At 45.5% G+C, this 15587-nt stretch overlaps 1 long non-coding RNA gene across 1 annotated transcript in view; it reads right to left on the reverse strand.

Moving 5' to 3' along the window:
- Nucleotides 1-10825: 10825 nt before the first annotated feature.
- The window catches only part of LOC131826541 (uncharacterized), a 43442-nt gene continuing 38680 nt past the window's right edge, over nt 10826-15587 (reverse strand). Inside the window, exon 5 of the long non-coding RNA XR_009351640.1 lies at nt 10826-12070. This is a non-coding gene — a long non-coding RNA (uncharacterized LOC131826541). The remainder of the gene's footprint in view (nt 12071-15587) is intronic.

Here is a 15587-nt window from a genome sequence, read left to right on the forward strand (position 1 = left end):
GATTCCTCTGCTGTGGCATTCTGACCACAGGTCCTGCCCTCGGGGGATGAGGTGGGCCCTGGGGAGGATGTGTAGGTGCTCCCTCTCTGCTCCTCCTGTCTCTGCAGACTCTAGACTTCTGGGGGCAGAGTCCCCTCAGCAGGTGGAGTCTGAGAGAGGGCATCAGCATTTTGCTTTGTCCCCAGTTACTGTTACCCTGGAGCACAGGGGGCTTCCATGTCTAGACAAAGCCTGGGGTCTTCAGCAGTGAGCATTAATCCTACCTCGGCCATCAGGATGTCACAGCAATGTCAGGCTAGCTTCCCCATCGCTTTAGCCATGGTGTAACTGGGCCCCCAGAAAGGGTGAAGGAAGCAGGTTTATCCCCCCAGCCTCTGTAACCCTGCCTCCTGCTCAGAAGCCCCTCAGCCATGTCTTCCCCAAGCACCTGTGTGAGTGTGCAGTCACCCTCCTCCGTGCCTTCCAGAAGCCGGGACCATTGCATGCCTCAGGGAGGCAGACTTGCCACCTGCTCTCACGGTTGGGTCCCACCAACTGTGGCTTCTGTGGGCAGTGCAGGGTTAAGAGACAAAGCCTTTGGCTTGCACTGATCCCCAAGAGTGAAACCTGGGGTGGGTATGTGATTTGGTCGGGGGGACTCTTGCACAACTAGATCCTTGCCTGCCCTCAGGAGCCCCCACAGCACATGGAGAAGGCAGGCTAGGACATGAGTGTGGGGCCCATCTTGGTGATTCGCAAACTTGGGCGTGTGTCAGAAACCCCTGGAAGGATGAGTACCCCAACCCTTAACCCCGGAGCTTTTGACTTGGTTGGGCCCAAGAATGTGCATCCCTTACAAGCTCCCACATGATGCAACTAGCTGCTGGGAGGGCCCCACTTCGAGAGCCACCGCTTAACTGAGCGCTGCTTCCCTCACCAAGATACGTCACCGGCCCAATACGGACAAATCGCTGCTGCCAGCCCTGCTGGGGCGCAGCCCGAGTGGAGGCCATCCTTTCTGCCTGCCCCCCGCCCCCCTGAGTTGGTCAGCATCAGCAAAACCACTTGGATGCCCGGAGCCGGACAGCCAGGGAGGCCCCGGCCCTCTGCCTGGGGACCCCGCTGGACACACAAAGCGTTCACTGTGGCGTGAACTTGCTGACAAGCACCACCCTGTGTTTGGGAGATGAACCAAATCTGGATAACGTTGGACCCATGGATTCCTGGCTCTGAAAGCTGATGCGAAAACTGCCCCCTGCCCTCTCAGCCAACCTACCCCTCGGCCAGCCTCTCCAGCCTGGCCAGAGGTCTACCAGCTGCCTCCCCGCCATGAGGCCGACGCCTGACTGAGTGGGCTCCTCAGCAACCCCCACCTTCCCCATCATGTTCGCCCTCTGCCCTCTGCAGCTTGTGCCCCGGCCTGGGACTTCAACCAGAGACACGTGCCCAAACCGGCAGAGGGGAGTGGCTCAAGCCTGAGGTCAGGGGTCTTTGTGCTGCAGACCCTTGTGGGGGCACCAAGGCAGCCCCACTAGACTAGACTTGAGTCCCCCTCTCAAGGCCTCCATGGAGACGTAATGAATTCTCTCTCCTTAGCTTGCAGGAAGCATCACAATTTTCCTGTTTGTCTCTCCCCTCCCCAACCTCTCTTCCCATCACCTGCCCTGAACTTCAGGTGAGTGGTGAGACATTTGCATATAGGAAGACCTCCTAATCACCTCCTTGGTGTTTAAATCTGACCCTGCAGCCCCTGGGTCTTCACCTGAGCCCTGAGCCAGAGCATGGATTAAAGGATAGGTAGGTCAGCAGGTACTGAGGCCTCCATCCATGAAGTGCCCCCCAGACTGCACACAGAAGAACAAGTCAGAAAGACACAGCCTGCTAACTAAGGTGCCCGAGGGGAAGCACTTGAACTGCCTTTGCTCTCAACCTCAAGCAATCAAAGATAGCTTCCCTGGCCGCGGTCCTTTCTGTGGAATATTTCTGCATCATACCCAGCCCGTGGACGGCTGTTCGATGCTCACAGTCAGTGGAATATTTCACGGGCATGTGCTGACTACCAGAAATCTGTCATTTACTTAACTAACTTCTAAATGGGTTCAGGAAGTTCAGAAAACTACATGGATGTGATAAATTCTAATCTCAAACACAAAGAGGAACATGAGTTTTATGAATATAAAATTCGTTTTCCTCTGCCATGACTAATAAGTATTAAACAAGTATTTATTAAAAATTAATTTGGAAGGGATGCTAAATTATTACTTGCCACTGATCTCGAGCTGACCCCGTGCAAAGGCTGTGAAAATGTTGTGTTCGTATGCAATTTTCTGGGTGAGTCTTCCGGCTGCGGCATCATTTTTGAAAGCGCCACGAACAAGCCCACCAACCGGAACAGTGTAGGAACCCCTGGCGAAGATAAAGCTCTCAACTCCCCACATCTCCTTCCTCGCCTCCTTCCCTCTGCCCAGCTATCTTCATTCTTGGCTTTCCCTTGTCATCTGCTGTGTGACTAGCCTGGAACCACATATTTCACGAATGACCGGTGTCCTCTGGATTAAAATGAGCTGGAAGGGTGTTAGGATCCACGTAAAATAATAATTTACACATGCTTTACAAAATTACGCAAAACCAAGGTGTAAAAGAAAAGCAAGGAATTGCCCATGTTGTGAATGTCATGTAGCGACCGATGCCTAATCTCTTGGCCACTCTGTCCACAGGCTGGCTGCCTCCTGTTACAAGGACTGAAGTGTGGTGACGATATGAGCTGATGTCACTTAGTCCCCCTATGAACTAAGTAGCATTATCCCGACTTTACAGACTAGGAAACTGAGGCCCGGACAGTTTATGTAACTTGTCTCAATTAAACAGGGGAGGGTTTGAACTGGAAGCATTCTCACTTTTAGTCCCCAGCTTTTAACCACTCTTGAACAGCTACTCTGTGCCAGGAGCCATGCTAAATAAGCACGTGATGGGAAGGAACTTATTGAATCTTCACAAGTCTCTGAAATGAACACTGCTATTTTCCATAACTGAGCTAGAGATTGCCTGTCTCGTGCCACAAGATCGCAGAACCAATAACTGTTGGGGCTCAAGTTTACCCTGGACAGTCTTATGGCAGATTGCATGCACCTAGCTCTTGCACTAGCTTTAAGGAGCTGCCTAAATCAGCTTCCAAATAACCATGGGGTGGGGGCGGGGGAGATATACATTAAAGGTGATTTCTGTTATTGGAGGATTTGAGCTTTTTTTTTTTTGTTTTTTAAGATTCAGAATCTCATCAGTGATGGATAATTTCATCAGCCTTCTCACAAGCCCCTGTGACCACACAGGGCCTGCAGCAGACATCACTAGATACCGACTGTATACTGTAGAAAGCAAGCACCCAGCGCAGTGCCTTAGGGGCTGCAGAGAAGAGCGGAGGGCTCTGTGCCCTCCGGGAACGCCTGTCTGGGTTGGCGGGCAGACACGTACGGGAAAGCACCATAGAAAGCAGAGCGATGAGATGCCCTGATGACGTTGTAGGAGTCTGGGGAGAATTCGGTGGCATTTGCTGTCTGCCGGGTTCCCTGATGGGGAGCAGGGTGGTGGTGGGGGGCAGGTGTGGCCAGCGGGAGGGTTTTCAGGGGTGCCTGCAGCCGGTGGAGAGATGCAAGGATGCAAGGCCGAGCTGTTACTCAGCGCGCTAGCTCCTCTGCTGGTTCCAAACGGCAAGAAAGAGAACGGTTTGGGCTCCGCATCCAGCCGGTCACATGCCACAGGCAGCTCTTTGTTTCCCCTGCCCAGCCATTCACTGCCCAGCGCATGGGCAAATTTTGGAATTAGGGGTTCTGTGGGATCACACAAGTACAGACCCTTCTCTCCACACTTCCGGCCCTGTTTTGGGGGGCAGAGAGCCCTTGGGACACCCCCTCCGCCCGTCCCCCGCAGTTTCCCAACTGATGATAACTGTAGCTGACGACCCAGCATTACATAAGAGGATTATGAAACTCTGTAAGGGGGAGGTAGGTGATGTGCGTATATAAATAGAAACAAACCTCATTGCTGTGCTACTTTAAGACCCAGAGACATCTAGTGGCAGAAAATCATATCTGCAGGCCTAGCCCATTCTCTCCAAATAAGTGACTTAGGAAGTCCTAATTTGTGAGACTTTTGTACATCCCCAAATTGGAAGACCTTGCACAAGAAGACTTTGAAAGAACAGGATCGTACAGGACTTTCCCTTGAAAGAGTACAGTATCGTCTTTCATAAAGAGTACCATACGCGTACTTGAAGCCTGTTCTTCCCGAAGGGCTAAATGCACACGATCATGGGGAGTGTGTGAAAGGGAAAATTAAGGTAGAATGACTCTCACATCCTCCACACACTTGCCTGTTGCACAACGCTGAGCTTTTTTTTTTATTTTTTGAAGCGATTAGGTTTTGTACCAACTTCATCATTATGATCCAATTAGCCTTGCACATGAACTTACGTGGCTGTAACAACCATTAAACCAAGTGTTTAGGAGAATACATAATGAGAAAGCTTCCCCACAATGTAGACTAGAGAATAAATTTCCCTGGCTGGAGGGGAAATAGCCCTCAAGGGAAACCATTTCAGGGTGGACATTGGTGGGTCTCTGAGAAACCACAGGGGGAGACCCAGGGAGACTCTGGGAACACCGTGGAATGTTGGGGTGACAGCAGCACGTGGGACTTGTGTCATGCTTCCCTAAGGAGTCCCAAGGAAGTGGCAAGACCTAGAGAAAAAGTGGCTGTACACATGGCCTGAAGGATGGGGCTTAGGCAGCCCCCCAGAGTCTCCTACACCCCAGGATCATGGAAATGTACGGATAGCATAGAAGTAGAAGGGCTCACCAAACCCCTCGAATTGCTACCTGAGAACAGAGTGGGGTGTAAGGTGTCCCAGCAGTTGCTCCTGTGGCCAGATGACACCCCCCCCCCCGGTGCCTCAATACCAGGAAAGCTCCCCACTACTAAGATACGAAACTGGGGAAGACAGGTGGATGAGTAAGTCCAATACCGAGTGATCTGGTCTTTTACCACACCCCTACCCCAGTGGAATGGAGATGCACAATAGAAATTACATTAAGGTATAGAAAATGACAAAAGTATTATTTTTTTATACCTGTATTGGTGGACTGAGCTGTATGTTACATACTAGCTGCGTTTTTATAGAACAAAATAGGACTTTTAGATATGACTGTAGGATATTTGGAAGAAAACTGTTTCTCTTCATAGTAGCTTACACACACACACACACACACACACAGTGTATTAGTCAGGATCCTAGCTGAAAACAGATGGCACACTCAAAATGAGTAATTTACAAAGTTATAGGTAGAATTCCCAGAAACAGATCAGGGATCATGCAGTAGCCTGGGGCTAACCAAAGCGGGAAACTTGACCACAACTACACCTTATGGTGGTCCAGAGGGGAAAAAGAGGGGATGACGACCGCATGGACAGGACCTCCAAACAGGAGCTGTGGAATTTGCTGGAAGGACGCAGTCTGCAGCCTGTAGCACACCACTGGCATTGATACAGCGAATAGACCCCAATCTCATGCTCCCACTCTCTCATCTTTGCTAGTGCTCCTCCATTTGGAAAACCCAGAAGGAGGCCAAGAGGCAAGGAAAGTCATCAATAGGTCAGCCTCCCCCAGGCACAGAGTAGAAAGGAAAAGGGAGAAAGTGGAGTTAGTGGGGCAAATGGAAGGCACCGAACTTTAGTGGCTTCATTCAAACCTCATCACATAAAACATCTGTCTGTATCTCCCCCACTACCCACTCCCCCCACTTTCTCTCTCTCTCCTCTTCATTCTCTCTCTCTCTCTCTCTCTCACACATTCTAGCCATTTATTCATTTGTTACTCACTGTTATTCAATATATAACTTGAGGGGTTTTTTCTGATTATAAAATATGTATTCATCTTTTAAAAATAAAGGTATAAAGAAGAAAGTAAAACTCACCTAAAGCACACCACACAGAGAGAGCCACTGTTAATGGTTTGATCTAGATCCATTTTTCCTTTTCTTTCTTTTTTGATGGCCACTTGGGTTTTTTTTTTTTTTCAAAGATTTTATTTATTTATTTGACAGAGAGAGACCACATGTAGGCAGAGATGCAGGCAGAGAGAGAGGAAGGGAAGCAGGCTCTCAGCAGAGCAGAGAGCCCGATGCGGGACTCGATCCCAGGACCCTGAGATCATGACCTGAGCCGAAGGCAGAGGCTTTAACCCACTGAGCCACCCAGGCGCCCTGGCCACTTGGTTTTTATTATCATTTCTACTTTAAAAAAAACTACTTCTAAATTTTTAAAATTCCAGTATAATTAATGTGTAGTGTTATACTAGTTTCAGGTGTACGATGTAGTGACTCAATGAAATTACTCACTGCTCATCGTAATATCTCTAAGAAGCTATTTTTTTTTTGTTAGTTCATTTGTTTCTTAAATTCCACAGAAGTGAAATCATATGGTATTTCTTTTTCTCTGATAGACTTATTTTACTTAGCCTAATACTCTCTAGATCCATCCATGTTGCAGATGGCAAGATTTCATTCTTTTTTGGGGCTGGATAATATTCCATTATACACTCACTTCTCCCCCTTTTTCTCCTTCTTGTTCTTCTTTCTCCATTCATCAGCTGATGGACATTTGGGCTGCTTCCATATTTGGCTATTGTAAATATTACTGCAGAAAACATAAGGATCCATCTATCTCTTCGAATTAGTGCTTTTATGTTCTTTGGGTAAATACCCGGTTGTAGAATTCCTGGATCATCTGGTAATTCTATTTTTAATTTCTTGCAGAAGCTCCATACTGTTTTCCACAAAGGCTGCACCAATTTGCATTCCCACCAACAGTGCAGGAAGGTTCCTTTTTCTCCACATCCTCGCTGGCACTTATTGCTTCTTCTTTTTTTTTTTTTAAAGATTTTATTTATTTGACAGACAGAGATCACAAGTAGGCAGAGAGGCAGGCAGATAGAGAGTGAGAGAAGGAAGCAGGCTCTCAGCAGAGCAGAGAGCCCGATGTGGGACTCGATCCCAGGACCCTGAGATCATGACCTGAGCCGAAGGCAGCGGCTTAACCCACTGAGCCACCCAGGTGCAGGTGCAGGTGCACTTATTGCTTCTTGTGGTTTTTATTCTAGCCATTCTGACAGGTGTAAAGTGATCTCTTTGTGGTTTTGATTTGCATTCCCTAATGATTAATGATGTTGAACATCTTTTTAATTCCCTTATACATCTTTCCTATACATGTCTGTGCATGTATTTAAGAGACGACTCTTCGTATGCCAGAATATCTTGTAGCTTGTTTTCCCACTCAATACATCGCATAACTCTTTACATTTTATATGGGTATGTCTCATCATTTTAAACAGGTGCGTAGTATTATATACTACTTATAAACTCTAATAGTTAGTCCCTTTTTGAGGGTCATGTAGATGGTTTCTAATTCCTTGCAATTATAAGCAATGTTGTGATAAACATCCTTGTGTGTTGGGATCTTTGGTTTCTTCTATAATTATTCCCCCAGCACAGTGGTTCTCAAAATGTATTCTATGGAGCCCATGTGAATGCCTGAGGGGTTCCTGCAGAGGCGAGATAAACGCCAGGCATCAGCCCCTAACCCTGCTTCAGCAATCACAGCTTCATTTCTCTCTACTCTATTTGCTGTGAACAAAGCCATCCACCACTAAATGTGGCTGGAAACCCAGTGCATTCAGGATATAGTCAAAGAAAAATAAAATTGTTCGGTCAAAGAGTATGCATGTTTAAAGATCTGTTACATACTGATTCCCACAAAAAGCATATTCCCTCAGGCTGACACTTTTCATTTATACTGATCTAAAGGCAAAAATATCACTCTTTTTTCTTAAAGGTTTTATTTATTTATTTGATACATACAGAGAAAGATCACAAGTAAGCAGAGAGGAAGGCAGGGGTGGGGGCGGGGGGAAGCAGGCTCCCAACTGAGCAGGGAGCCTGATGAAGGGCTCGATCCCAGGACGCTGAGACCATGACCTGAGCCAAAGGCAGAGGCTTAACCCACTGAGCCACCCGGGCGTCCCCAAAATATCACTTTTTTAATTTCTATTTCTTTGCTTAGTAGTTGTATTCATTTCTTGTTGCCGTTGTAATGAATTACACAAACTTGTTAGCTTGCAAGAACACAGATTTATTACGTTACAAGTCTAGATCTCAGAAGTGCAACGTGGTTTTCACTAGGCTAAAATCAGCCTGCTGCAGGGTTGCATCCCTTTCTAGGCATTCCAGTGGGAGTCCATTTCCTTGCCTTATCCAGCTTCTAGAAGCCACCTGCATTCCTTGGCTTGTGGCTCCTTCCTCCTCCTTCAAAGCCATCCATCCCTCTTCACTTACAAGTACCCTTGCAATGACTTTGGGCCTACCCACATAACCCAGGATAATCTCCCCATCTCAAAATCCTTAACCTAGTCACTTTTGCAAAATCTCTTTTGCTATTTAAGGTAACATACTCACAGGTTCTGGGGATTAGGATGTGACCTTTCCTTGGGGGCCCTTGTCCTGCCTATCACAGTGCTGATACAGAACACATTTTCTTTTGTTGATGGACAATTTATAGTTCTTTCATAAACTGTCTCTATGTCCTTAGCTCATTTGCTATTAGGATATTTGTACTTTTCTAGATGATTCATTCATAAAAATATAATATTTTATATTTTTTCTTTTAATTTTAATATTTTATATATTTTAATATATGTTCATAAAATATATAATATTTTAGTGTATAAACATGTTTCTTATTACATAGGTTGCAAATTTTTCCCCATATTTCTGGTTTTTAAACTTCCCTTAGGCTGTGTTTGAGTCTGCTCAGGCTGCCATAACAGAAGATACAGACTGGGTGCCTTACCAAAGAGAAATCTATTTTCTTATAGCTTTGGAGGTCAGAAGTCCAAGGTCAGGTGCCAGGATGATCAGTATCCTTGGATAGCTTTCTTCCTGTCTTGCAGACAGCTACTTTCTTGCTGTTTCCTCATAGGGCAGGGAGAGAGCAAACTCTCTGGTATTGTTTCTTCTTCTCCTCCCCCTCTCCTCCTCCTCCTTTTTTTTTTTTAAGGTTTTATTTACCTATTTTTTAGAGAGAGAGAGAGAAAGGACAAGCAGGAAGACTGGCAGGTAGAGGGAGAAGCAGGCTGCCTGTTGAGAAAGGAGCCTGATGCAGGACTCGATCCCAGGACCCTGGGCTCATGACCTGAGCCAAAGGCAGATGCCTTACCTACTGAGCCATCCAAGTGCTCCTCTGGTGTTTCTTCTTATAAGGGGTGAATTCCTTCATAACCTCATCCAAACTAACTATCTCCCAAAAGCCCCATCTCCAAATACAATCACATTGCAAGTTAGGACTTCAGGACATGATTTTTGTAGTGATAAAAACATTCAGTCCATAGCAGGAAGACTTTGGATTTTCCTATGGTGAGATCATGTTCTCGCTGCTTTTTAGCTTCAGTGATATGATTATCTCAGCAAGACCTCTCTCACCAGAGAGGTTCATTAGCCTTTTACATACACTTGCTTCATAAATTTTTTCCTAGATTTGCCTTATTTTACATTCAAATTTTGATCATCCTGGAATCTAATTTGGGGAAAGGCTGACTCTGTTTTTTGCCAACTTAAAGTACTTTGATTAACATTGTATCCTTTAAATACAGCTTCAGAATTGTCTCTAAGCACAGAAGACTTTGACCAGAGACTGGAGATCTGGATTTGCCATCATCCAAATATTGGCCTGTTGAAACCTGTGTTTCTCCTCCCCTTTCTGGGCTAGTTGTAGAAAACTATTTTTTGTCTCTCTGGAAAATCCATTCATACAGTAAAAGACCAACAACGAAAGCCAAGTTTTTTGTTTTTTGTTTTTTTTTTTTTAAAGGAAACAATGAGTTTCCTTAATGTTTTAGGCTTGAACAGCGTTCCATGTATAGTAACTTATGGTCAGCTCATCTGAATGTGTACTTAAGGCTTTCACATTCCTTTGAATCCCAGAGTTATTTGATCTTTGAAACCAGTGGTGGTGAGGGGAAACTATCTGTGGATGAAACCTATTTAGATATTTGGACTTTAAAACACTTGGGCGTCATCTGTTAGGGTCCCTTAGTGTCCTGCACAAGGCCGGCATGAGATGCCTGCAACTCGGGATGAAGGGCTGGGGCAGAGCTTCCAAATGTTCTCAGTGTTGTGACACAGACTCAGTGATGAATAGCTACATGCGGTACCGTATATTACACATTAATGATTATAGGACAACAACTCTGTATATAATATAATAGCAGGTACACTGTAAAGTGTTCTTAATGATTAAATATTCAACTGGATTAAAGTTTCCATTTAATCCAAAGTCTTTCATATGCCCCAGTGTGTGCCTTTACCCTGTGTATGGGGGACTAAAAAGTAGGCATGGCAACAAAATGAATTATTTGTGATGCCAGTAACTTAAGACATAGTACAGATTTGTTGAGTGAATACATAACTTTATGTGTTGTATATATGATATGATATTACATGAACCATTTAAATTATTACTGTTAAAGCAATTTTACTGTTTCATGATAAAACCTTGAAAATGATGGGGTTCCGATCCACTAATGTGTTCAGTTTGAAAGATTTGTTTTTAAATCGGTTGTTCAAAACTCAGGAATCATGTCACTGTAAAAATAAGATTCTAAGTGGTGATAAGAGCCAGCCTAGTTATGGGGTTTTTTGGTTTGGTTAAAATTACATGTGTTTTCTGTGAGAAGTGGCTGAAATTGTACACATTTGTTGTGAGAAATGCCTTTTAGGTATGATACTAGTGGTTAAAAGAGAAAAGCAATACAGTAGAATAAGACACAGCTTATTTATCTAGAATGATAGTTCTTAAGGATGCTGAAAGTTTAGTACGAAGAAAAGGCCTATTGTAGAAATTCCAGAAGGGCTTGGGGACCTTTTCAAGAAGCCAGAGGTTGATGATATAGGTCTGAATTTGTCACATTTGTTCCTCTCCTTGTCTCTAAGACAATGTGTTGCCCCACTATTCATGCTTCTTGGCCATATTAATAGCTGTGTTTGATTAATAAATGTGATGCCAAGAAGCCAGGAGAGCAATGGGTTGATGAAAGAAGAGGGGACAGCATTTGTGAGATTACCTTCCGGGAGGAGAAAGGAGCCATAGAGAAGAGTCCATGGCCTCTGGGAACTGCCCCCAAGGTCATTGTGGGGGATCTTGCTGAAGATGCATGAACTTCCTCAAATAGTAACACTGTCTCTGCTTCCATGTCTCCCTCCCCCAACCGTGGTGCCAGCACCAAAGATTGCCAGAACTAGGACTGAGAATATTGGTGCCCGTGGGAGGGGGGATTTAGATTACAAAGGGGAGATTTGGGGGATTAATGATAGTTAAAGAGACAAAAGCAACCAAGTCAATTATTAATTCAAGAGAAACCAGAAAGCCAAGGAGGGAAGAAGGGATCACTGTATACAACATGGCTTAGCTATCGATATGATTTTTAACAGTCATCAAAGACAAATAGTTGTGCCAGTTGGCAGTTTATTTGCCTGTTGGCTCCAAATTCAAACTTCATTGCCTGACCCGTGGAAGTGGATCTGGGTCCTTAAACTATTTCTCCTTTGCTGTTGGCATGACGTTAGAGGTTTGTTGGTAGGAGGTCGCTGGAGGGACAGTGCAGGAGGAAGGGGCTTCTTTTCCCAGTTCTTGTGTCTTCTGTTTTTCTTCTTCTTGCTCCTACTATTTGGTTGCAACCAGTGAGTAGGTTGGGGGAGACATCCAGTGGCCTTGGCCTCCAGTAAGTTTCAGCAGTCCTTCATGGATAGCGTCCCATTGAGTTTCCACAGCCCTCCAGAGAGGTGTTTTCTGCTTGTCAGGTCTGGTCATGGTTTTCTGCCCACATGCACCTTGGAGCAGCATCTTCTGCTTGTCCAGCCACTGTTGATGGGCTCTGGCCTGGAGCGGCTCAGTACCCTTCTCTGCCAGCCCAGACTCAGGGAGGGGTGTCCCTTCCTTGAATAGCCTTGCTCATCTCCAGGGTTTTCTTTAGTGCTCTCTCTCTGTCCTATAAAATAACCTTATGTTGTATTAGTAATTCTTATAGTAATCTTTTTTTTTTTTAAGATTTTATTTATTTATTTGACAGAGAGAGAGAGAGAGAGAGAGAGATCACAAGTAGGCAGAGAGGCAGGCGGGGTGGGGGGAGCAGACTCCCTGCCGGGCAGAAAGCCTGATGTGGGGCCTGATCCCAGGACCCTGGGATCATGACCTGAGGAGAAGGCAGAGACTTTAACCCACTAAGCCACCCAGGCGCCCCTAAAGTTGACTTTCTTTTATTACACTCCTATATCATACATTCCCTCTATAAATTATAATATGGTTCTGTCTCCTGGACCTTGATGAATTCAGCACTGAATACTTATCTAACCATAATTGATGCAATTGTTTTGGAAGGAGGGAGAGTTAGAAAGTGTGTCTATGTGTGTGTGTAAGAGAGACAGAGTGACAGGGACAAAAGAGCTAAGTCCTTCTCTTCCATAGTACGAAGTGGATAAATAAGATCTAAAGCTGAAAAAAATCATAGCATATAGTACAAAACTGTTATTTGGAAATTTGGAAAAGGAATCCAGAAATGGAGTGAGAGGGATCTGCTGTGTTTTATAACAACAAGCCTTGTATCTGACTCTTTAGAACCATAGATAACATAGATAGCAATGAAAACTGATCAAAAGAAAATCACTAGGGTTGAAACAAAAAGGGAAGGAAGGAAGGAAGGAAAAGAAATTACAAAGTTTGTAGAATATCAGAAAAGATTGTTGTTATTTTAATTAAACTCACAGTATGTGATCAGACTATCTTCTGGCCAAACTTATTTAAGATTTTATTTTTAAGTAATCTCTACATCCAATGTGGGGCTTGAGCCTACAACCCTTAGATCAGGAGTCCCATCCTCCTCCGACTGAGCCAACCAGGCACCCCTAGCCAAGCACTTTTAAAAAGGCTCATTTAAAGGCTCACCTTTAAGAAGGTTACCTGGGGCACCAGGATGGGGGGAATCCATAGATCTTTCTCTGCTGTGGGACGGGGTGGGGGCTCCAAATAATTGAGTAGGATTATTTTCTTATTTAAAGGGAAGCCTTGTATGTTGCCCTCTGAGGCTCTCTCCAAGGCCTCCCTAGGGATCACCTCTCACAGTCAGAGAAAGAGCCGCTTAAATGGATTTCCGCTGTTAATAAGTGGGCACGCATGAAAACGCCTCTTTCCCCGCCTTGGCACAAATGCACTTGGTCATTGGAAATACAGCAGAGCGTTAATGAATTAGCAAAACCATGGAAAGCCATGCACATTTGTAGTTTAGGAAACAAGTCTTGGTAGGTAAATAGGTATCCTGTTATCTCCTGGGCAGGATGGCAGGGCTGGAAGCATCTTGCTCAGATTCTTGAATTGCAGAGCAGAAGGGAGGGGAGCAGGACATGGGTTGCAAGTCAGGGGCTACAGACACAGCCAGGTTGTTGCTTGTGCTGAAAGGGAATGCAACACTACTCATTTTTACCTGAGTCCCTAATGAGAATAAAGACAAATAAATACAAAATATGTAATAGATAGCCAGCAAAACGTACAGTGGCAATAGTCTAACACATATATGAAAAGGAACAGGGGAGTATCAAACTCTTCCTTGGCGCTTGGTTTCCTTCTCTCTTAGACAGGAATAGAAAACCATTGTTTCTGTGAGAATTAGAGATGATTTGTGGGTAATATCACTAGCACAACGTCTGGCTTGTGGTAGCATTAAGTAACTGGTCATTACTGATATGTTCATTATTCTTATTATTGTTTTAATTATTATCAGCTTTTAAAAGCAGAGTTGCCACCCCACATGGTTTTCAGGTGCCAGCCCAGGAAGATAAGTGAGGCAACTGGGCTGTGTAGGGACTGTGGCAAAATGGAGTATATGGGTCTTTCCTAGTAGAATGGCCCCCAGGTAGTTCCAGCAAGTTCCTGTCATAGCAGAATGCCAGCCTCCTTCTCATCCTCCTCATTCCCATCCTTGTTTCAGGAAAAGCTGGAAATCAAGACTTTCACGCAAAATCCCCCAATTTTAAATATTGAGGATTAGACAGATCCTGTCACTGGAGAGGACTGGGCTCGCAAGCCTTGCACACTCCGCTTTAGAGAAACAAAGTTGTCCCCCAGCTAGAAGATTCACCTCCCTCCTTGGGATCCTGAGGCTGTCAGTCTTCCCTAGCCTTTCCCCCAGTGTCTTCCTCAGTCAGACCACGTGTTGCTTCCTGCGGTCAACATCTACTTGGGTTTTGTCAGCACTCCTGAAGGCTGGAGTGAAGCGGGTTCGCTCCAGGGGTCCTCCTCCACCCTGTTGGCCCCAGGATAATCAGAGAGACCTTTTTGAAAGCCTCATCTCCCCCTTTTGAGCCCTTTCCCCCTGTCCCAGGACCTTCTAAGAGCAGGGTTAAGACAGTTATTCACACTAAAGTGTTAATGACTTAACAGCTCCCCCTTCACAATAGATGTCTACATTTTCAAGGAGAATACTCAGAAAGGAAATAGAATTAGTTACTAATACAGGGATTTTAGGGCTCTTGGCACCTTGGCTTTTCAGATCACACCAGGGGAGCAAAACGAAACTCTGTCTTTGGAGGGAGTGAGCCAGGTGCAAGCTTCTTTTGGGGTTTTGGTTTAAAAGTCTTCAGGGACCCAGGAGGAGAAGATGCTATTAGGTCTTCCACGGTGGTGAACTATCGGTCGACTTTTCTTCAACATCCACTGTCAAGTCAAGAACCGTTCAGTGTCTACCAGGTATTGGTGGGAAACACACACACACACACACACACACACACACACACAGTACACCAATCCAGAAAAGAGAGAGATCACTGTAAGGTGGTCTAGAATTATCAAGTATTATTTCTGGGTAAAAAAGATCTAGCAACTGTTTGCTGTAAGCTCATTTCATTGGTTTTCTTCATTCGGCAGAGGATTTTCCCCCGGCTTCTGAAAGCAGGCCTTGCAATTTAAGTGCGTGGTCACCAGGTGGTGGAAGTGTGCCGCGCCCACCGAGCCGAAGCGGCCCCAGGAGCCGCAGCGCTCACCTTGCAGCAAGTCCCCGAAAACCAGGGAGAACCAAGGACCTCCTTTTCTTTCGGCCGTTTCCGCCCTGGAGGTCATCAAAAGATGTTTGCTGTTCTGTCCCTTCCTGGCTAAGAAAGGTCTGTGTTGCAACCCAGCGCACTCTTGCTGAAAAATGTCACCTTCTGTCCACCACGGAGGAGGTGAAAGTCTCCTGCACTTGGAAAAAGGGTCAGAGCCTCAGAACCCTCCTTTTTTAGTCCGCGCCTCTTTGTCTTCGGCCACTTTACATTTTCCTCTCCTCCTCTTTTTTAAGGGGAGCCCTTACCCTCTCATTACATTCCTAGGAAGGAACGCATCCTCTGCTTGGGAGAAGCCTGAAACCTTTACTTGCTTCTAGAGGCAGGTGGCAGACTTGGAGCAACCTGTCCAGGCAGGAGGCCACGGGCCTCCTCCAGGGGGTGCTGGGACAGGACAGGCGGAACGTCACCACTTTG

The sequence above is a fragment of the Mustela lutreola genome, chromosome 3, assembly GCF_030435805.1.
Source record: "Mustela lutreola isolate mMusLut2 chromosome 3, mMusLut2.pri, whole genome shotgun sequence".
Taxonomy (NCBI): Eukaryota; Metazoa; Chordata; class Mammalia; order Carnivora; family Mustelidae; genus Mustela; species Mustela lutreola.